The 23,771-nt window shown below is 47.9% G+C and overlaps 1 protein-coding gene across 1 annotated transcript in view; it reads right to left on the bottom strand.

The window, feature by feature from the left end:
• LOC132807104 (zinc finger protein 850-like) overlaps positions 1-22,636 on the bottom strand; it is a 45,329-nt gene extending 22,693 nt beyond the window's left edge. Inside the window, exon 1 of the mRNA XM_060821404.1 lies at positions 22,572-22,636. The gene's annotated coding sequence lies outside the window, so the exon portion shown is untranslated. The remainder of the gene's footprint in view (positions 1-22,571) is intronic.
• Between the last annotated feature and the right edge of the window lie 1,135 nt (positions 22,637-23,771).

Here is a 23,771-nt window from a genome sequence, read left to right as displayed (position 1 = left end):
GAATAGCAAGGTTGAGGGGGTTATGGGCCAAATGCAGGCAAGTGGAACTTGTTTAGTTTGGGAATCCTGGTCAGCATAGACGGGTTGGACTGAAGGGTCTGTTTCTGTGCTGTATACCGCTATGAACCAGAAGTGATCTTATTGAAACCAGTAGAATTCTGAAAGGCGTTCGGATAGATGCAGCTAAGATGCTCCTTTGTGGGGGGGGAGGGGGGGGGGGGGGGGTGAGTCATAGAATTGACAATGTGGAAGCAGGCCATTCGGCCCACCGAGTCCACACTCTCCCTCTGAAGAGCATCCCACCCATACTTACCTCCTTACTCCGTATTTCCCAAGGGTAATCCACCCTAACCTGCACATCCCTGGGCACTACGGGTAATTTAGCATGGCCAATTTACCATAACACGCACCCTAATCTGTAAATTAGATTAGGCTGCAAGGCTAAAAAAACACAAGAATTAAAAAGCAATGAGGGTAAAAAGAACCTTTCGCCCCGCCCACCCTCTCGTTCGAGCAACTTCTCCTCCCAACCTCCTCCTCCCCCATTTGGATGCGAGGGCGGGTCGGGAGAGCCACAGCGTCACCAAGCATCACCGTCACCAAGCAACAGCCACCTCGCGCTACAACTGTTCATTCACAAAAACAAACTCGCCTGTCTCACTCTGCAGCTGCAGGGGGGACACTGCCACGTTTCGAGGAGCCCTGTCTACATTGGGAAAGCTCACGAGTCAATTTAAAGAAATATTCCTAAATATAACGAAACATCGTCATATCTAAAAGGGGAAATCTGCATTTTAAAAAGGGACATTGACATTTTAATGGGCTATTTCTGCAAACAGGAGATTTAAATGGATAAGATTATACTTCAAAGGGATGTGGGCACATTCAAAGAGATACGTTAATATGTAAAATGATGCAGTAATATCTAAATGAATCTACATTTCAAAGAGACGTTGCCTTATTTATAGGCAGAACTCAGAAAGAACTATGTACCTGAACCCTACCCCTCCCCCATGTCTCTATGTTCCATAGAGACCCAGGGCCCTACCATTCATTATACAAGCCCCGCCCTTCCTTGTTTTAGCAAAATGCAATCCCTTGCTTTTATTCAAAGCTCTCATACACACACACACACACACACAAAACCCCCAACACTCCTTCTCTCTCCATGACATTCATACTTTACCAAGCATGCACACACACAAACATAAACTCACATGAGCACACAATTCTATGGGGTGAACTTATATTGGCAGAATTATATTTGCAGATACATTCAATTTTGCTCAAAAAGCACACAATCTGCAGGCAGTCAATCCATGTAATATTTTATAAATTCCTACTTTGGAAATAGAACCAGTCTGATTCAAGATCGGGATACTGACAGACTCGAACCTCACACCTTTCATGCATTGTCTGAGTGTAGATGTCACCTATTTTTATAAAACGTTAAGTCATCTCTAGAATGTGACTTCAAAGATTTTCTGGGATTTACACATTAATGAACAGAAACGTGCAACCTAATCTAAAAAAATGAAGGCAACAGCAATCTAGGTTTGTTCAATATATCATATCAGGTGCATGATACTGTGATCTTTTGCTATAAATTCTGAGTCTTGTGATCCTGCTCCACAGCTACCCAATGAAGGAGCAGCGCTCTGAAAGCTAGACTTCCAAATACACCTGTTGGACTGTAACCAGTCTGAAACTGGCGCCTCCACATCATTTCTTGTGTACACAGCCCACATCGATCAGAAAGATGTTGTGAAACTTGAAAAGGTTCAGAAAAGATTTAGAAAGATGTTGCCAGGGTTGGGGGATTTGAGCTATAAGGAGAGCCTGAACAGGCTGAGGCTGTTTTCCCTGGAGCGTCGGAGGCTGACGATATAGAGGTTTACAAAAATTATGAGGGGCATGGATAGGATAAATAAACAAAGTCTTTTTCCTGGGGTCAGGGAGTCCAGAACTAGAGGGCATGGGTTTAGGGCGAGAGGGAAAAGATATAAAAGAGATCTAAGGGGCAACTTTTTCACGCAAAGAGTGGTACGTGTATGGAATGAGCTGCTAGAGGAAGTGTTGGAGGTTAGTACAATTGCAACATTTAAGAGGCATTTGGATGGGTAGATGAATAGGAAGGGTTTGGTGGTATATGGCCGGGTGCTGGCAGGTGGGACTAAGTTGGGTTGGGATATCTGGTCGGCATGGACCAAAGGGTCTGTTTCCATGCCGTACATCCCTATGATTATCTCCCGGTGCTGCCAGTAACCTTTACAATGTTTATGAAACGATGCAGTACCTGCACTCCTGAAAAATTTACAATTTCTAGCTATCATTCACTGCTCCATCTGACACACAACATTGGAAACTTAGTGCAGGAGGCTGAAAGAAACGAGCAGCTTTAAAACAAAAACCTGTTGCAGCTCAAAACTTTTAATGAGAGTCTGAGCCCGGTGGTAGGTTCAGTAACCTTTATTGGGACCCAACTTTGTTACAGCTTCAGATCACCCCAGCAAAAATGCTTATGAAGAGTAGCTGTTGTTTAAACAGGTCAAGGTCAAAGCTCGCACACACTCCCCTCCCCCGCCCCCCACTTCCTTCACTAATCGGTCACCATAGAGTTGTCCTTTTGTAATTGGATCCTTGGTACAGCCTTAACCTGGAGGAAGTATTGCCTCATTCAGCAATTTCAACCCACACTGTTTCCAAATCGGTTTCTCCCTACTTATTTGCTTGGGATAGTGGGTGGGGGGCAGTACAGAGTCAACCGCACTGCTGTGGATCTGGAGTCATGTGTAGCCCAGACCAGGTAAAGGATGTAGCTGTGATGACTGAACAAACCCTTTCCCACAACGGCAGTTTCCTTCCCTGAAAAAAGGGAGAGAATGAATTTAATAGTTAAAAATTTAAAGTTTTCCTTTAAAAAAGCGGTAGCAGACCCGGAAGGCGCGCTAGGTTACCTGGGTAAGGTTTTTTTTTCTCCCCTTATTTAAACGCGTAGGCGAGTCACCCGAGGCACTACACGAGTAGTGGCTCCCACCCTTCCACCTGATCGCTTCTCGGCCTTTTGGCTAAGATCAAGTGTCTGTTCTTATCAGGACAGGTGTCGAGTTGCGAGTCATCAGAGCTAGTGGAGAGACCATCGCTGGATCGTGATTGGACGTTGGAGGATCGTTTGGTTGTGCCGACCTGCTATTGGTGGATCTTCATGCTGGCTTTGGCCTAACGCCAATTCAGGGACCAGCCAATCTCCGAGCCATGGCCTCAGCAGCCGTTCGCAGCCCTGGCCAGGGCATTCGCAACACAGTCAGGGTGACTGTGAAGAAGGTGGAGGAGCACACACCGGTCGATCGGACAAGTGTTTGTGAAGAAGGTTTTGCTGGAGTGCTGTGGGTTTGCAGCAGCGGACGTGTACTGCCTGCAGGATTTCCCTGGGGCAGGCTACTTCGACGTGACCTTCAGGAGCGTGAAGCAGTGTGAGCAGCTCCTGAAGGTCTTCAAGGAGAAGGAAGGGGAGCCGCTATTCTCCATCTTGTCGGCGGTCCCATTGTGTGTGCTTCCTGCGCAGAGAAGTCGGGTTGTTACAATCCAAATGTACAACCCCTACGTCCCAGCAGCAGATGTTCTCACCTTCTTGAAGAGGTATGTCCAGGTTGAAGGAGAAAGCACCGATGTCGTTGATCCTTTCGGGATCTGGACAAGTAAAAGGCAGGTCAAGGTAACCCTGAGGGTCGATGGCAGCGGGAACATCCTCCACCCACCCTCCAGCTTCGCAATTGGAGGGAGCAGAGGCTACCTGACGTACGCAGGGCAGCCGAAGGTGTGCCGAACCTGCGGGAGGTCAGGCCACATGGCGGCCGACTGCAAGGTGACCGTATGCCGAAATTGCAAGCAGGAAGGCCACCTGACCAAGGATTGTAAGGAGGCCAAGAACTGTAACCTGTGCGGAGAGGCGGGCCACATGTACAAGGCCTGCCCAAGACGAGGAGCCGCTACCTACGCACAGATGGCCGGAGGTAGCAACACGAATACGAGCCGCGGACCAACAAAGGCGAGGAAGGCAAATGAAAATAGCGTGGAAACGGTGCCTGGAGGCACCCAGAAGGAAGAGCAGGCAGTAGCGGAGCAGACGGCAGACAGCGGGGAGGTGCAGCAGCCGATCCAAGCTCCGTCAATGCAGTCAGAGGAAATGGAAGAGGAGGAATCAAAGGATGCAGAGGACTGGATCACAGTAAAAAACAGGAAGAGGAAACCTCTTGGGGGCCCCAAAGCCACCCAGCGAAGGGGAAAGCGACACCTACAAGGCGAAGACGCATGCAGCTCTTCCGATGGTGAGGATGGGCGCAAGAAGGGTCGTCATCAGAGGAAGAGGCAGAGCGTTGTGAGGAGAAAGGAGGGCAGCACCGCCCAGGAAGGAAAGGACGATCCCTCTGAGGGGACGGGTAATGGCCTCCCCCTACCCGATGAGAACCAGGAGGTACTCACCGGCCCACAGCTCCAGGTATCTGGGAGCAGCGGTCAGGACAGCCCTGCTGTCAGACGGAGAACTGGTCAGTGCGGACCACGGGCCCGACACGAAGACAACAGAGTGGGGTAATGGCCCTAGCGCGGAGCTGGACAGTTACCTCAGCCCTGCGAAGGTCCAACAGTTTGCCGCCACCACAGGGATGCACGCAGCTACCCCAGAAGGGCAAGACCAGCAGCAAACGGACACCGGTAAACCTGTAAACTGTTAAAATGGGGTTGAAAATTGCTAGCATCAACGTGCGTAGCATCAAATCGGCTACGCGATGCGTTTCAACGCTGGCCTCCCTGGCCAGCATCAAAGCCGACGTCCTGTTTCTGCAGGAGTGCGGGATACCCCACCTCAGCAGTTACAGGAGGTGGTCGAGCTTGTGGGCCCATGGGCCGTCAGTGTGGTCGGGGGGCAACGATAACCGCTCCTCAGGCCTAGGGATCCTTTTGCGGAGAGGTAACTTCACCATCTCCGAGGTTAAGGAGGTGGTGGGCGGGCGCCTCCTCGTCGTGGATGTTAAATACAGAAACGCTCCCGTAAGACTAATCAACGTGTACGCCCCAGCGGATGAGAGTGAACGGTTGGCCGTCCTGCAACAGCTTCCACTGTTGCTGGCTACGTCCAGGCCGACCATTCTGGCTGGAGACTTCAACGGCATCATTGATGCAGATGGACGATCCGGCGGGGGGGACAGTAAACTGGACGCTACGTCCAGAGCCCTGATGGAAACGGTCAAAGATGCCAAGCTGCACGACGTCTTCAGCACCCCTGCAGATGGAGCGCAGCGTAGATACACATGGTCACGGGCAGACGGGTCTATCCGCTCAAGGATAGATTACCTGTTTGTGTCCCGAACGTTCTCGGTCAGAACCACCGACGTCAAGCCGGTGTTCTTCTCTGACCACTGCCTCCTACTGGCCGACTGTCACCTACAGGACGAGCAGCGGACGGGCAAGGGAACGTGGAAACTGAACACTAAGCTGTTGACCCCGGGAAACATCGAGGACCTCAAGAGGGATTACGCAGGTTGGAGAACCGCGAAGTGTCTCTTTGAGTCTCCAGCAGACTGGTGGGAAACAGTTAAAGGGAACATCAAGAGATTCTTCATCCTCAAAGGTGTTCAGGAGGCGAGAGAGAGGGGGGGAAAACTGTCCCAACTCCAGAAAAGTATGCAGAACCTGCTCCTGCTGCAGACGTTGGGGGTCGATGTCACGGAGGACCTCAAGGAGGTGAAGGGCCAGCAAGCCTCGCTCTTTGCCTCGGAGGCCTCCAAGATAATCTTCCGGTCCAGGGTCCGCTCGGTAGAGCAGGACGAGACGTGCTCACGTTTCTTCTTCCAGAAGGTGCACAAAGAGAGCTCCGTGCTCAGCAGCCTGAAGGAAGAAGATGGCTCGGTAACGTCATCTCAGGCTGACGTCATGAGGATCAGCAAATCCTTCTATGCCAGCCTGTATGACACGAAGCCAACCAACAGCACGGCCTCACAGTCGTTCCTGTCCTCTATCACGGAGGTCCTAGAGGACGGAACGCGAGAGAGGCTGGACCAGCCGCTATCTCTGGATGAGCTGACCAGGGCCCTCGAGTCCTTCGAAAAGAATAAAACTCCCGGAAGCGACGGCTTACCGGTCGAGATCTATTCCGCTCTTTGGGACTTGATTGGCCGGGACCTGCTGGAGGTGTATGTCAGTATGCTTCGGGCAGGTACCATGAGTGAATCCATGAGGAAAGGCATCATCACCCTCATCTACAAGCAGAAGGGGGAGAGGGACGAAATTAGAAATTGGAGACCGATCTCACTGTTAAACACAGACTACAAAATCTTGTCAAAGGTCATCACTAACCGGGTCAGGTCTGCTCTGGGAGCGGTGATCCACCCCGACCAAACCTGTGCTGTACCGGGCAGGAAGATCTCTGAGAGTCTCGCACTCCTCAGGGATACGATCGCCTACGTGCAGGACAGGGGGGTGGACACCTGCCTCATCAGCCTGGACCAGGAGAAAGCCTTTGACAGGATATCGCATACATATATGAGGGATGTCCTCTCCAAAATGGGCTTTGGGGAGGGAATCTGCAATTGGATCAGACTGCTCTACACCAACATTGTCAGTGCAGTCTCAATCAATGGGTGGGAATCAGATAGCTTCCCTGTAAGATCTGGAGTCAGGCAGGGCTGCCCACTCTCTCCTGCCTTGTTTGTATGTTGCATAGAGCCATTTGCCGAATCCATCAGGAAGGATGCGAGCCTGAGAGGGGTGACTATTCCTGGCAGCGGGGGCCTACAGGTTAAGGCCTCCCTGTACATGGATGACGTCGCCGTTTTCTGCTCGGATCCGCTGTCCGTGCACAGACTCCTGTGCATCTGCGACCAGTTCGAACGGGCCTCGGGGGCCAAGGTAAACCGAGGGAAGAGCGAGGCCATGCTCTTCGGGAACTGGACCGACCAATCCTATATCCCCTTCACCGTCAGGACTGACCACCTGAAGGTGCTGGGTATTTGGTTCGGGGGTGCTGGGGCGTGCGCCAAGACCTGGGAGGAGCGGATCAGGAAGATGAGACAGAAACTAGGCAGATGGGAGCAACGGTCGCTCTCCATCGCGGGGAAAAACCTGGTCATCAGGTGCGAGGTACTCTCAGTATTGTTGTATGTGGCACAGGTCTGGCCTATCCCCAGAACCTGTGCTGCCGCAGTCACCCGGGCCATCTTCCACTTCATGTGGAGATCAAAGATGGACCGGGTCCGAAGAGACACCATGTACAAAGACCGATGCAATGGGGGAAAAAACACTCCCAATGCCACCCTCGCCCTGATGGCCACCTTTGTGTGTGGCTGCATCAAGCTGTGCGTGGATCCCCGGTACGCAAACACCAAGTGTCACTACGTACTGAGGTTCTACCTGTCCCCGGTGTTGCGAAGGATGGGCCTGGCCTCGCTGCCGCGGAACGCTCCGAGTAGTTGGACCGTTCCGTACCACCTGTCCTTCGTGGAGAAATTTCTGAAGAAAAACACCTTTGACCACAAGTCCATCAGGAAGTGGTCAGCACGTAGCGTCCTTGAGACCCTTCGGGAAAAGGAGAGGGCGGATCCTGTTGAGTGGTTCCCTGAGCAGACTGTCAAAGCAATTTGGCAGAATGCCTCATCGCCAGAACTTTCTAACAAGCACCAAGACATGGCTTGGCTGGTGGTGAGAAGGACTCTACCTGTGAGATCGTTTATGCACGCCCGGACTCTCTGCCGCACCGCACGCTGCCCTCGAAGTGGCTGCGGGGGGGACGAGACTGCCACACACCTCCTTCTGGAATGTGCCTATGCAGAGGAAGTCTGGACAGGAATGCAGTGGTATTTGTCGAGGTTCGTCCCGAGCAGCGCCGTGACACGGGACTCCGTGCTCTACGGCCTGTTCCCCGGGACGCACACCGAGACGAATATCAACTGCGCCTGGAGGATCATCAACTCGGTGAAGGACGCTCTCTGGGTGGTCCGAAACCTGTTGATCTTCCAGCTGAAGGAGTTGACCCCGACTGAGTGTTGCAGACTGGCACATTCCAAGGTCCAAGACTACGTGTTGAGGGACGCGCTGAAGCTTGGGGCAGCTGCCGCCAAGGCGCGGTGGGGAAAGACCACCGTTTAACATCTGCCTGTCTAAAGAAGATCAGGGGGCCCATGCAGTCATTTGGGCTCTGCTGACGCCTCAGCTCAATATAAGGGCATAGGAGTGAGAAATGCACAGACTTGCATGAAAAAAGGAAAATTCTAAACTGTGTATGTTAATGTGAACATATGTATGGCATTACCCAATGTACAGTGTATCAAATTATTTATGAATATTTACGAATAAAGTATATTTTGAAATAAAAAAAAACCTAATAATAAGACCAATTGTGACTAGCGGGTAAGTGCTGCATTTTCCTTGTTTGTTTCTTTAGATTTAGTTGGTTTTTGTTGTTGTTTTTTTTAAGGAAAGCTTACTTTTAGAGGGATGGCAGTGCAGAGAGGGCAATGTTCCTCTTGCAACATGTATGAGGTGAGGGAAGCCATTAGCGTCCCTGCTGAGTACACTTGCAAGAAGTGCACCCATCTCCAGCTCCTCCAAACCCGTGTTAGGGAACTGGAGCTGGAGTTGGATGAACTGCGGATCATTCGGGAGGCAGAGGAGGTCATAGATCGGAGCTTTAGGCAAGTAGTTACTCCGAAAGTTCAAGATAGATGGGTGACAGTGAGGGGGAGTGGGAGGAGGAAGCCAGTGCAGGGACCCCCTGCGGTCATTCCCCTCAAGAACAAGTATACCGTTTTGGATACTTGTGGGGGGGATGACTTACCAGGGGCAAGCAACGAGGTTCAGGCCTCTGGCACGGAGCCTGGCCCCGTTGCTCAGAAGGGTAGGGTGGAGAAAGGTAGAGCAATAGTTCTTGGGGACTCGATAGTGAGGGGTACAGACAGACGGTTTTGTGGGGGCGACAGGGACTCACGTTTGGTATGTTGCCTCCCAGGTGCAAGGGTACGTGATGTCGCTGATCGTGTTTTCCGGGTCCTTAAGGGGGAGGGGGAGCAGCCCCAGATCGTGGTCCACGTTGGCACCAACGATATAGGTAGGAAGAAGGGTGAGGATGTCAGACAGGCTTTCAGGGAGCTAGGTTGGAAGCTCAGAGTTAGAACAAACAGAGTTGTAGTCTCTGGTTTGTTACCCGTGCCACGTGATAGAGAGTCGAGGAATAGGGAGAGAGAGCAGTTAAATGCGTGGCTACAGGGATGGTGCAGGAGGGAGGGATTCCGGTTTCTGGACAACTGGGGTCCTTTCTGGGGAAGGTGGGACCTCTATAAAAAGGATGGGCTACACCTGAACCTGAGGGGCACCAGTATCCTTGGGGGGAGGTTTGCTAGTGCTCTTTGGGAGGGTTTAAACTAACTCCGCGGGGGCATGGGAACCAGGACTGTAGCTTTAGGGCACAGGACCTTGAGTGTAGGGAGGTTAGGAATAATGCAGCGATCTCTAAGGAGGGTGCCTGTAACCAGAAAGGTGGATTGAAGTGTGTATACTTCAATGCCAGAAGTATAAGGAATAAGGTAGGTGAACTTGCAGCGTGGGTTGGTACCTGGGACTTCGATGTTGTGGCCATTACAAAGACGTGGGTAGAACAGGGACAAGAATGGCTGTTGCACGTTCCAGGGTTCAAATGTTTTAGTAGGATCAGACATGGGGGTAAAAAAGGGGGAGGCGTGGCATTACTTGTCAAAGACAGTATCACAGCAGTGGAATGGACGATGGAAGAGGACTTGCCATCTGAGGTAGTTTGGGCTGAGGTTAGAAATAGGAAAGGTGAGGTCACCCTGTTAGGTGCTTTCTACAGGCCTCCTAATAGTCCTAGAGAAGTAGAGGATAATATTGCGAGGATGATTCAGGAAAAGAGTGAAGGTAGCAGGGTGGTTGTTATGGGGGACTTTAACTTCCCAGATATTGACTGGGAGAGCTATAGCTCGAGTTCATTAGATGGGTTGGTGTTTGTACAATGTGTGCAGGAGGGTTTCCTGACACAATATGTCGACAGGCCAACAAGAGGGGAGGCTATATTGGATTTGGTTCTAGGTAATGAACCAGGCCAGGTGTTAGACTTGGAGGTAGGTGAGCACTTCGGGGACAGTGACCACAACTCGGTGACTTTTACTTTAGTGATGGAGAGGGATAATCGTGCGCCGCAGGGCAAGAGCTATAGCTGGGGGCAGGGAAATTATGATGCAGTGAGGCATGGCTTAGGTAGTGTGGATTGGAAAAACAGGCTTCAAGAGAAGAACACTAATGAGATGTGGGGATTGTTCAAGGAGCAGCTACTGCGTGTCCTCGATAGGTATGTACCAGTCAGGCATGGTGTAAAGGACCTTGTGAGGCAGCCGTGGTTTAGTAAGGAATTGGAGTCCCTTGTGAAAGGGAAGAAGGCGGCATATGTAAAGATGAGGCGTGAAGGTTCAGTAGGGGCGATTGAGAGTTATAAGGTAGCCAGGAAGGAGCTAAAGAGGGAGCTAAGAGAAGCGAGAAGGGGACATGAAAAGTCTTTAGCTGGTAGGATTAGGGAAAACCCAAAGGCTTTCTATAGGTATGTCAAGAATAAAAGGATGACTAGGGTAGGTATCGGTCCAGTCAAGGATAGTAGTGGGAAGTTGTGTGTGGAGGCGGAGGAGATTGGAGAGACATTAAATCAGTACTTTTCATCAGTATTCACTCAGGAACAGGACACTGTTGCTGATGTGAATATGGAATCACAAATAATTAGAATGGATGCCCTGGAAATATGCAGGGAAGAGGTTTTGGGAATATTGGAAAGGATGAATATAGATAAGTCTCCTGGGCCTGATGGCATTTACCCCAGGATCCTATGGGAAGCTAGGGAGGAGATAGCAGAGCCATTGGCCTGGATTTTTATGTCGTCATTGTCAACGGGAATAGTACCAGAGGACTGGAGGATAGTGAATGTGGTCCCATTGTTCAAGAAAGGGAGTAGGGATAGCCCTAGTAACTATAGGCCAGTGAGTCTGACTTCAGTGGTGGGCAAAGTCTTAGAGAGAATGGTAAGGGATAAGATTTATGAACATCTGGGTAGGAATAACGTGATCAGGGATAGCCAGCATGGTTTTGTGAAGGGCAGGTCGTGCCTCACAAACCTTATTGAGTTCTTTGAGAAGGTGACTAAGGAAGTGGATGAGGGTAAAGCAGTAGATGTTGTGTATATGGATTTTAGTAAGGCGTTCGATAAGGTTCCCCATGGTAGGCTAATGCTAAAACTTCGGAGGTATGGCATTGAGGATACATTAGAGGTTTGGATTAGGAATTGGCTGGCTGGAAGGAGACAGAGGGTAGTAGTTGATGGATTATGTTCATCTTGGAGCACAGTTACTAGCGGTGTACCACAAGGATCTGTTTTGGGACCATTGCTTTTTGTTATCTTTATAAATGATCTAGAGGAAGGACTTGAAAGCTGGGTAAGCAAGTTTGCGGATGACACAAAAGTCGGTGGAGTTGTGGATAGTGAGGAAGGAAGTGGTAGGTTACAGCGGGATATAGATAAGTTGCAGAGCTGGGCGGAAATGTGGCAAATGGAATTCAATGTAGCTAAGTGCGAAGTCGTTCACTTTGGTAGGAATAACAAGATGATGGATTACTGGGCTAATGGTAGGCTACTTGGTAGTGTGGATGAGCAGAGGGATCTTGGTGTCTATGTACACAGATCTCTGAAAGTTGCCACCCAGGTAAATAGTGCTGTGAGGAAGGCATATGGTGTACTGGGCTTTATTGGCAGGGGAATTGAGTTCCGGAGTCCTGAGGTCATGTTGCAGTTGTATAAGACTCTGGTGAGGCCTCATCTGGAGTATTGTGTGCAGTTTTGGTCGCCATACTATAGGAAGGATGTGGAAGCTTTGGAACGAGTACAGAGGAGGTTTACCAGGATGTTGCCTGGAATGGTAGGAAAATCTTATGAGGAAAGGCTGAGGCACTTGGGGCTGTTCTCATTGGAGAAGAGAAGGTTTAGGGGAGATCTGATAGAAGTGTATAAGATGATTAGGGGTTTAGATAGGGTAGATACTAAGAACCTTTTACCGCTAATGGAGTCAGGTGTTACTAGGGGACATAGCTTTAAATTAAGGGGTGGTAGGTATAGGACAGATGTTAGGGGTAGATTCTTCACACAGCGGGTTGTGAGTTCATGGAATGCCCTGCCCGTATCAGTGGTGAACTCTCCTTCTTTATGGTCATTTAAGCGGGCATTGGATAGGCATTTGGAAGTTATAGGTTAGGTAGGATTCGGTCGGCGCAACATCGAGGGCCGAAGGGCCTGTACTGCGCTGTATCCTTCTATGTTCTATGTTCAGGTCAGATTCCCCCCTGAAAATGGTTTCATCGTTAGATTCTGAACTCCAGTTTTCTGATCTAATTCCAATTCCACCATCTGCCACGGCTGGGTTGACTGTCCAGTCGATAATGCCACTTGGATATCACTCCTTCAAATCTCCTGCGATGGCACGTGAACGCGCTGGTGCCTCCTGAGGTGGGAGGAATGGGTGAAACCATTCCCGCACTGAGAGCAGGTGAACGGCCTCTCCCCAGTGTGGACCCGCTGGTAGGTCAAGTGTGAAGGCCCAGGCAAAGCTCTTCTGCACTTGGTGCAGGGAAATGGCCTCTCCCCCAGCTGACTGCATCGATAAGTCTCCAGGGCAGATGGGAAACAGGGGCCTTTCCTGCAGTCACCACACTCCCATGGTTTCTCCATGGGGTGGAATTCCCATTGGCCTACCCAATCAATTCTAATTTATAATGAATTATTTTTCCTCGCTCTCTGGAAACTGAAAATCTCCATTTCCCCATACTCTTTGAGAAAGGGCTTATGCTGGAAATGTCTATTCTCCTGCTCCTCAGATGCTACCTATTCTGCTGTGCTTTTCCAGTACTACACTCTCGACTCTGATCTCCGGCATCTGCAGTCCTCATTTTCTCAAACATTTTCAGAGTCTATCCCCTCCCTCGATTTACTCTCTTTCTTTTCAGTTGCTGCAAGTCAACAACTGAAACCCTGAAATGAAGAATAAGTGGAAAAAGGGGGCAATAACTCAGATGTTGGACAAAGGAAGGAAGTTGCAATCTGGGGTGAAACTCAAATCTTTATTCAGAGAGAGGGGAGCAGCAGCAGCTTCAGAAAGTCATGGTCCACCTTCCGCATTCAGACAATAGGGAGACTCATTGGCAGGGGGACCAGTCTCCTTCCGTTCCGCCAAATGTTCCCACTGGTCCATCCAAAGAAGATCACGAGCCATTTCCGGGGACAGCTACGGGCATGCACAGATTTTTCTGACACCGGCTTACCTTCGCAGACCTTGCTGACACAGAGGAGCATGTGCAGTATGCTCTGTGGAGATGCTGCTGTTACTGACAGATTTTAAGTGTTTAAAATGCCAATAGGAGAAAAAATGGGAAAGCCACAATTTTCTTTCTCCTGTAGCTCGACATAACTGCACATGCTAGTCGCTATTTTTGCTACTTGTCTTACCTACACCACTTATGATTTTGTAAATCTCAGTAAGGTCACCCCTCAACCTTCTGTGCTCCGGTGAAAAAAGTCCCAGCCTCTCCTTATAACTCAAACCCTCCAAACCTAACAACATCCTGGGAAATCTTTTCCAAACCCCCTCTCATAGTATTCTTCCTATAGCAGGGCAACCAGAACTGTGCTCTATACTCTAAAGTGACCTCACCAATATTTTGTACAACCTCAACATGTTACTCCAACTCCTATACTCAACAGTGTGAACAATGAAGGTAAGTGTGCTAAACCACCCTGTGTCCCTGTGATGCACCTTTCAAAGAACAATGTACCTCAACCCCACCATCTCTCTCTGCCCTCCAACATGACCCAGGGCCCTACCATTACCTGTACAAGTCCTGCTCTTCTTTGATTTAGCAAAATGCAACGCCTCACTTTTATCCACATCTCTCTCAGACATACATACACCCCTCAACATTCACACCCTCTCCAAAGACTTATACTCCAATCACACTCACACAATATCTATGAGGTGAATTTGCAGATACATTCAATTCTGCTCAAAAAGCGCACAGTCTGCAGGCAATCCATGTAAATTCCTACTTTGGAAATAGAACCAGTCTGATTCAAGTTTGGGATACAGACAGACTCAACCCTCACACCTGCCATGCATTGCCCAGGCTGAAATGTCAACTTTTTTCAAATAAAATGTTCAGTCATCAGAAAATGGGGACTTAAAAGTAATTCTGAGATTTACATATTAATGAACTGAAACCTGCAATCTCATTCTAAAAGATGAAAGACTTATCAGCAATCTAGGTTTGTTCAATATATCTTCTCAGTCGCATGGCACTGTGAAGTTTTGCTATAAATTGTGTCTTATGATCCTGCTCCACAGCTACCCAATGAACGAGCAGCACTCCGAAAGCTAGTGCTTCCAAATAAACCTGTTGGACTATAACCTGGTGTTGTTGTGATTTTTAAACTTTGTCCACCCCAGTCCAACATCGGCACCTTCACATTGTTTCTAGTGGAGACAGCCCACAATGCCTTCCGGTGCTGCCAGTAAACTTTACCATGCCGATGAAACTATGCAATACCTGCACTCCTGAAAAATTTACAATTTCTAACGATACTAACTACTCATTCACTGCTCCATCTGATGCAAGACATTGGAAACTTATTGCAGGAAGCTGAAAGAAATGAGCAGCTTCAAAACAAAAATCTCTTGGCGCTCAAAGCTTTCAACTATCTCATTCAAGATCGGAGATGGTTACAGTGATGAATGTGGCCCAGAGAATCACAAAGGCCAATCTCCCATCTATAGAATCCATCTACCAGACCCGTTGTCAAGGAAAGGCCGCCAGCATTCTCAAAGATCTATCTCAACCCGGCAATGTTTTTCCACAATCTCTACCGTCAGGGAGAAGGTACAGAAGCCTGAACACATGCACCAGTCGGTTTCAAAACAGTTTCTACCCCACTGGTTAGAATAATGAATGGACTCACAAATATTTAACATTTGCCTGTAACTATGTTTTTGTTTTTGCTACTGGTTACCTATTATTTAATTATCTATACTACTTAACTATGTGATCTGCCTATGTTGCTCGCAAGACAAAGCTTTTCACTGTGCCTCTATATACATGATAGTAAAGTCAATTCAATTCAAGGAGAGTCTGAGCCCATCAGCAAGTTCAGGTAATCTTTATCACAACCCAACTTTGTTACAGTTTCAAATCCCCCCCCAGCAAAAAGGCATTGAGAAAGTAGCTTCTTCTGTTAAACCGCTCAAGGTCAAAGTGCACACACTCCCCCCATCCCCCACTTCCTTTAATGGTCAGCACAGAGTTGTCCCTTTGCAATTGGATCCTTGATACAGCCTGAACCAGTAGTAAATTTTGACTCATTCAGCAACTTCAATCCATACCCTGTATCCTAATAAGTTTATTCCCACTTATTTGCCAGTGCAGGGGGGAGACGGCCAGTGTAGAGTCAACCACACTGCTGTGGGTTTGGACTCACGTGTTGGCCAGACCAGTAAAGGATGCAGCAACTTTCCTGCAACTGCAGTTTCTTTCCCTAAAAAAGGACTTGAGTGAATCAGATGGGGTTTTCTCCCCCCACCCCGAAATTGGTTTCATCATTAGATTTGGAACTCTGGATTTCTGGCCTTCTGCCGCGGTGGGATTGAAACCCGGGAGTCCCAGGAACTGGGTTGATAGTCCAGTCAATAATGGCACTTGGCCATCGCTCCTTCAATCCCCCTGCGATGGCACATGAACTCGCTGGTACCTCCACAGGCGGGAGGAGCGGGTGAAGGCCTTCCCACACTCGGGGCAACTGAAGAGCCTCTCCTCCCCCTGTGGACTCACCGGTGCGTCTGTAGGTTGGAGGTCCAGGTAAAAGCCTTCCCACACATGGGGCAGCTGAAGGGCCTCTCCTCCATGTGGACCTGCTGTGCCTCAGCAGGTTGGAGACCTGGGGAAAGCCCCTCCTGCATTCAGGGCAGGAGAATGGCCTCTCCCCAGTGTGACTGCACCGATGGGTGTCCAGGACAGATGGGAAACAGAAACCTTTCCCTGCAGTCACCACACTTCCACTGTTCCTCCACAGGGCGGGATTCCTCGGGTCTCTTCACGGTTGAAGCTTCAGCCACACACAAGTGTGTGTTGAGCCACTCCCTGCCATGAATTTATTTTTCCAGGCCGCATAACTGTTTCAGGCTCCACACTCCGTGTGCTGCAACAATAGGGTCTCTCATACAGTCCTACTGATGCTGAAAACATACTCAAACAGAAACCAAAAGCTTTGCTCCTTCTCACAGAATTGCTGCAGTCCTGATTGATTGACTGACTCTTAGATATTGACGTCAAAGTCAGGACTGGAGAGTCAGTGTCGAAAAGTGTGGTGCTGGAAAAGCACAGCAGGTCAGGCAGATCTTACGGGGTAGAAAACCAAAAATGTCAAGATTGACATCGCTGGAAATTTAGATATCTCCACCTGAAAGTTGACATCTTTCACAACATTGGGATACTGCTGAGAGAGAACAGGCCTGATTTTGGGAAGCAAACAAAGTGCGTCAATTCAGGATGAACCTGCAAAGCAGCTTCTTGAGAAATAATCAGACACAAAATGGATAACGTCCCAGGAAGTGGGAGCGGAATGAGACATCAAGGCATTGACACCGACACCAGAGAGAAACTGAACATACAGACATGGCAAACCATAGAGATATACAGCACAGCAATAGTCCCTTTGCTCTAACCTGTCCATGCCGACCGGATTTCCAAAATTAATCCAGTCCCGTTTGCCAGCAGCTGGCACCTATCCCTCTGTTCCCTTCCAATTCATATACCCATCCAGATGCCTTTTAAACACTGTCATTGTACCAGCCTCCACCACTTCCTTCAGCAGCTCATTCCTTGCACGCACCACCCTCTGAATGCAAAAGCTGCCCCTTCGGTCCCCTTTAAATCCTCTCCCCCACCATCACCACCCCCCACAACCCAGCATCACCGGCCTCATCCTGAACCTATTACCCTCTAGCTCTGGACTCCCCGATCCTAAGGAAAAGGTCCTGTCAATTTACCCTATCCATGCCTCTCATGATTCTATAAACGTCTATAAGGTCACCCCTCAGCCTCTGGCGCGCAAGGAGAAACAGCCCCAGTCTGTTTGGCCTTCTGGCAACGTCATTGTAAATCTTTTCTGAACCCTTTCAAGCTTCACGACATCCTTCTGATAGGAGGGAGACCAGAATTGCACACAATATTCCACAAGTGGCTGTGGGTTCTGTTGGGCAATGGCAATTTAATTCCAAAATGTTAATTCCTTCACGAGAAGGGACTAATTGGCAACATAGCTGTGAGAGGTCCCTTGGAGGAGAGCGAAGAATTGAGTGAGAGAACCTGTCATTAAAGGTGGAGAGTAGCAGAGTTGATTCCGAGGCTGGAGACTTAAATCTAAAGCAAGGAAATTACAATGGCAGAGGCAAGAACAGGCTGCAACAAATGAGGGAACATTAGTGATAGAAATGACAAACACTTGAATAGCAGCTGATTGTTTTATTTTGTCTGACAAAATAAAACACAAAAACTGGCCCCGCCATGGCTAACAAGGGACATGATGGATAGGATTGGATACAAAGTGGCAGCATACAAATTGGCTAAAAAAAAAACCCAGCAGATCTGAAGACTGAGAGCAGTTCAGGTTTCAACAAAAGGATTGATTAAAAGGGGGAAAATGAGGTATGTGAAGAGGGAAAAAAAAAGGATTGGTGAAAACAATTACAATTAGAAACAGGCAAAGTTCTCATGTGGAACAAAGATGGCAGATCAATTAACCACATGTGTTGCTTCTATCACAATGGAGGGGCCAGGTAACATCCCCAAAATGTTGGGGAACATATGGTCCATTGAGAGCAAAACTGAAGGAACTGAGTACTTGTGGGGAAATTAATGGGATTAAAAGCTTACACATCCCCAACCTGGTAATCCAAACCCCCAGACTCTGGCCCGAGGTAATTCATCCAATTGTCAAATCTTCGGCTGATCTTAGGACTTATACACTTAATGGTAAAGATCCCAGGGATCGTTGCTGAATAAAGAGAAGTTGGAATGCAGGTTCACAACTCCTTGAAAGTAGAGTCGCAGGTAGACAGAATAGTGAAGGCGGTGATTGATAGGTTTTCCTTCAGAGCATGGTCACAGCATTGAGTACAAGAGTTGGGAGGGCATGTTACCGCTGTACAGGACATCAGTTCGGCCACTTTCAGAATATTGCTTGCAATTCTGGTAGCCTTCATATTGAAAGGATGTTGTGAAACTTTTAAAGGGCTCAGAAAAGATTTACAAGACTGTTGTCAGAATCGGAGGATTTGAGCTATAGGGACAGGATGACTAAACTGGGGCTGCTTTCCCTGGAGAGTCAGAGGCTGAGGGGCAATCTTGTAGAGATTTAAAAACATGGAGGGGCATGGTAAGGGTAAATAGACAAGGTCTTTTCACTGGGATGGGGGATTCTCCTTTACTCTACTTGCCAAAGCTATCTCATGCCCCCTTTTTACTCTCCTGATTTCCCTCAAGTATACTTCTGCTGCCTTCATAGTCTAAGGATTCACTCAATTTATCCTGTCTATACTTTACATATAGAGTCATAGAGATGTACAGCACGGAAACAGACCCTTCGGTCCAACCCGTCCATGCTGACCAGATATCCCAATCTAATCCCACCTGCCAGCACCCAGCCCATATCCCTTCAAACCCTTCCTATTCATAAGCCCATCCAAATGCCTCTTAAATGTTGCAATTGTACCAGCCTCCACCACATTCTCTGGCAGCTCACTCCATACACATACCATCCTCTGCATGAAAATGTTGCCCCTTAGGTCTCTTTCATATCTTTCCCCTCTCACCCTAAATCTATGCTCTCTTGTTCTGGACTCCCCGAACTCAAGGAAAAGACTTTGCCTATTTACCCTATCCATGCCACTCATAATTTTGTAAACCTCTATAAAGGTCACCCCTCCGACGCTCCAGGGAAAACAGCCCCAGCCTGTTCAGCCTCTCCCTTTTGCTCAGATCCTCCAACCCTGGCAACATCCTTGTAAATCTTTTCTGAACCCTTTCAAGTTCCATAACATCTTTCCGATAGGAAGGAGACCAGAATTGCACACAATATGCCAACAGTGGCCTAACCAATGTCCTGTACAGCTGCAACATGACCTCCCAACTCCTGTACTCAATACTCTGACCAATAAAGGAAAGCATACCAAATGCCTTCTTCACCATCCTATCTACCTGCGACTCCACTTTCAAGGAGCTATGAACCTGCACTCCAAGGTCTCTTTGTTCAGCAACACTCCCTAGGACCTTACCATTAAGTGTATAAGTCCTGCTAAGATTTGCTTTCCCAAAATGCAGCACCTCACATTAATCTGAATTAAACTCCATCTGCCACTTCTCACCCATTGGCCCATCCTGTTGTAATCTGAGGTACCCCCTTCGCTGTCCACTACACCTCCAATTTTGATGTCATCTGCAAACTTACTAACTGCACCTCTTATGCTCGCATCCAAATCATTTATACAAATGACAAAGTCGAGGGCCCAGCACCGATCCTGGAGGCACTCCACTGGTCACAGGCCTCCAGTCTGAAAACAACCCTCCACCACCACCCTCTGCCTTCTAACTTTGAGCCAGTTCTGTATTCCGCGAGATCTAACCTTGCTAACCAGTCTCTCATGGGGAACCTTGTCGAAAGCCTTACTAAAGTCCAAAAAGATCACATCTACTGCCCTGTACTCATCAATCCTCTTTGTTACTTCCTCAAAACACTCAATCAAGTTTGTGAGACATGATTTCCCCACACAAAGCCATGTTGACTAAACCTAATCAGTCCTTGCCTTTCCAAATACATGTACATCCTGTCCCTCAGGATTCCCTCCAACAACTTGCCCACCACTGACATCAGGCTCACTGGTCTATACGTCCCTGGCTTGTCCTTACCACCCTTCTTAAACAGTGGCACCACGTTAGGCAACCTCCAGTCTTTCAGCACCTCACCTGTAACTATCGATGATACAAATATAGCAAGTGGCCCAGTAATCACTTCTCTAGCTTCCCACAGAGTTCGAGAGTACAGCTGATCAGGTCCTGAGGATTTCGAGTCATAGATAGAGTTATAGAGATGTACAGCATGGAAACAGACCCTTTGGTCCAACCTGCCCATGCCGACCAGATATCCCAACCCAACCTAGTCCCACCTGCCAGCACCTGGCCCATATCCCTCCAAACCCTTCCTATTCATATACCCATCCAAATGCCTCTTATATGTTGCAATTGTACCAGCCTCCACCACATTCTATGGCAGGTCATTCCATACACGTATCACCCTCTGTCTTCTCTATACCTGACATATGCTTCCTTCTTTTTCTTAACCAAACCCTCAATTTCTTTAGTCATCCAGCATTCCCTATACCTACCTACCTTTCCTTTCACCCTAATAGGAATATACTTTCTCTGGATTCTCGTTTTCTCATTTCTGAAGGCTTCCCATTTTCTCGGCTTCCCTTTACCTGCGAACATCTGCCTCCAATCAGCTTTCGAAAGTTGGTCGTTCTCCAATTTAGAATTTCAACTTTTAGATCTGGTCTATCCTTTTCCATCATTAGTTTAAATCTAAAAGAATTATGGTTGCTGGCCCCAAAGTGCTCCCCCACTGACACCTCAGTCACCTGCTCTTCATTACTTCCTAAGAATAAGTCAAGTTTTGCACCTTATCTAGTCAGTACATCCACATACTGAAATCAGAAAATTTTCTTGTACACACTTAAATTCCACTCCACCTAAACCCTTAACACTATGGCAGTCCCAGTCTGTGTTTGGAAAGCGAAACCCCCCTGACCATAACTACCCTATTATTCTTACAGATAATGGAGATGTCCTGACAAATTTGTTTTTCAATTTCCAGCTAACAATTATAAAACAATAATACAATCCCAATAGGGTGATCATCTCTTTCTTATTTTCAATTCCACCCAAATAGCTTTCCTGGATTTATTTCCAGGAATATCCTCCCTGAATATAGCATTAATGCTATCAGTTATCAAAAAACCCACTCCTCCTCCTCTCCTTCCTGTAGCATTTGAATCCTGGAATATTGAGGTGCCAATCCTGTCCATCCCTGATCCACGTTTCTCTAAGTGCTCTGATATCCCAGTCCCACGGTCCCAACCATACATCTGACTTCCATGTCAGGCATCTTGACTGAAATAAATTCAGTTTAATTTATCAGTCCTACCTTGTTCTCTGCTTTGTCCCTGCCTGCCCTAACCATTTGTGTCACTTCTTTTCTCAACTCTACCAGTCTCAGATTGATCTCTTCAGGGTGAGAGGTGAAAGATATAAAAGAGACCTAAGGGGCAAAATTTTCATGCAGAGGGTAGTACATGTGTGGAATGAGCTGTCAGAGAAAGAGTTGGAGGCCAGTACAATTGCAATATTTAAAAAACATCTGGATGGGCATATGAATAGGGATGGATTAGAGGGATATGGGCTGGGTGTTGGCAAGTGGGACAAGATTAAATTGGAATATCTGGTCAGCATGGATGAGTTGGATGGAAGGGTCTTTTCTATGCTGTACATCTCTATGATGCTTATCTTGAGTTTCCATTCTGATTCTTGTTACTGCCTACAAAAGAAATGTACAAAAGACATCACTGAGTACAAGATTAAAAGCACTGGAGTCAGTTCTACTTTCCATGGAACACTTTTCTTTATCTACTAGCTGAAAGTATTAAATTTGAATCCTACACATTATCCCTCCTCCTACACTGAAATTCAAATCCATCTTCCTCATGCCTTTCCTCCACTCCTGGTCTTCACACTTTTCTCCAGTCTACAAACTGAAAACATCATCAACACGTCAATACTCTCCTGGTCACTCCCATCTTGGGTACCCACATTGTGTTCCAATGACACAAATGATCAGATTCATTCACCTCAAATTCATATCCCGCCTTCCCACTTTTCTGGATCTCTCTCTCACTCCCTTTTCCTGTTTTAAGGGCACACAGTCCAAGCTCAGGGCCAGGTCTCTCAGAGTGAAATGAGGAAATTCTAGTTGACAGAAAAGCTGCCTCGAGGTTGGAATTACCTCCCGGAAATAACAGTAGGTGGTGCCTTCACCAAGATGGCCGCCCGCGCTCCCCGCCCCAAGACAACATGCACCTTACCCTCACAAAGATGGCGGTCGGTTGCCCGGGCAACCCAAGAGCTCATTCGCCGTTGATGTAAACACTAGGCCTGTGTTGCGTATATTGCAGGCCTCAGGCCTCCCCTAGGAGTTTAAAAACTCCCCAGTCTCCCTCCTCCCGCGGTCTCCAATCCTACCCTGTCCCACTGTCTCCTCTCCCCGGGGGCAGGAGCCAGGTCACCTCCCCGGATTATTTCCGAAACCTACTTCTGTTCTAAAGAAAGATCAACGGACGCGAAACGCCACCTCGGAATTCTCTCGACATGCACTGCCAGACCTGCTAAGCTTTTACAGCGGTGTCTGTTCTTGGTCCTTAGCCACCGGCGCCATTCCTCTCCCACTGCCAGTAACACTGTCTTTGTCCCACTGCAGCACCTGCACTGCACATGCGCCAACAGGCAAGGGGCGGTGCCTCTCCGTGACGTCATTCCCAAACGAGGGGGTGTGGTTTGTGGAGACCTGTAACCAATCATGGACAACGGATGAGCGGCGATGGTTTTCCCCGCCCCAACCACCTGAAAGGTGGGTTTCTTTTCAGTTTGCATATATAATTTTGTTTAATTTTGAGCCTGTTCAGAAATATTATTCCAAACCTTTGAAAGGCTGAAACATTGGAAACTTTCAGAAACAAACAAAGGGATACTAAAAATGAATAGAAATAGGTACGGTAAATTACTAAAGAAATCCAGCACAACATAATCAAAAAAAATCAAAGGCTTCTAGCTGTATACTAAAGGGAACAGAGTCACGAAGGTAAATGTTGGTCCCTTGGAAGATGAAACCGGTGAGTTCATAGGGGAATACTGAAATGGCAGAGCTACTAAGTCAATACCTTTCCTCAGTTTTCACGTTAGAGGACAACCTATTTGAACCGGCACGTCACAAGCCATAGAAAGCATAGAACTTCAACAAAAAATGTCGATAGGTACAGTATAAGGGTTGAGGGCAGGCAAGTCCTCTGGGCCGGATGGCTTACATCCTAGGGTACTAAAGGAAGTGACAGTGGAGATAGTGGATTCATTAGTTACAATATTCCAAAATTCCCTGGACATGAGAAAGATTAATTGAATTTAGTTAAGACTGATTGTCAAGGTGATCAAAGGTTACACTGAGAAGGCTGGAAAATGGCGTTGAGAAATTTATCAGCCATGGTTGAATGGTGGAGCAGACTAGATGGGCTGAATGGGCTCATTTCTGCTCCAATATCTTATGATCTTATGGTTCAAGTGGATTGGAAAAATGTGAATATAATGCTTGTATTCAAAAAGGGAGGGAGGTAATATGTAGGAAATTGCAGAGCAGTTCGTTTAACATCTGTTGTTGGGAAGGTGTTAGAATCAATTGTAATGAAAGCAATATCAGAACATTTGGAAATTCAAAACTTAATCCATCAGAATCAGTATGGTTTTATGCAGTGCAAATCAGATTTGACTAAGTTCTTCAAAGCTATAACAAGCAAATTGGATAATGGAGATCC

Source organism: Hemiscyllium ocellatum (assembly GCF_020745735.1).
Source record: "Hemiscyllium ocellatum isolate sHemOce1 chromosome 27 unlocalized genomic scaffold, sHemOce1.pat.X.cur. SUPER_27_unloc_1, whole genome shotgun sequence".
In the NCBI taxonomy this organism is placed as follows: domain Eukaryota; kingdom Metazoa; phylum Chordata; class Chondrichthyes; order Orectolobiformes; family Hemiscylliidae; genus Hemiscyllium; species Hemiscyllium ocellatum.
This window is presented reverse-complemented; position numbering and strand designations above follow the sequence as displayed.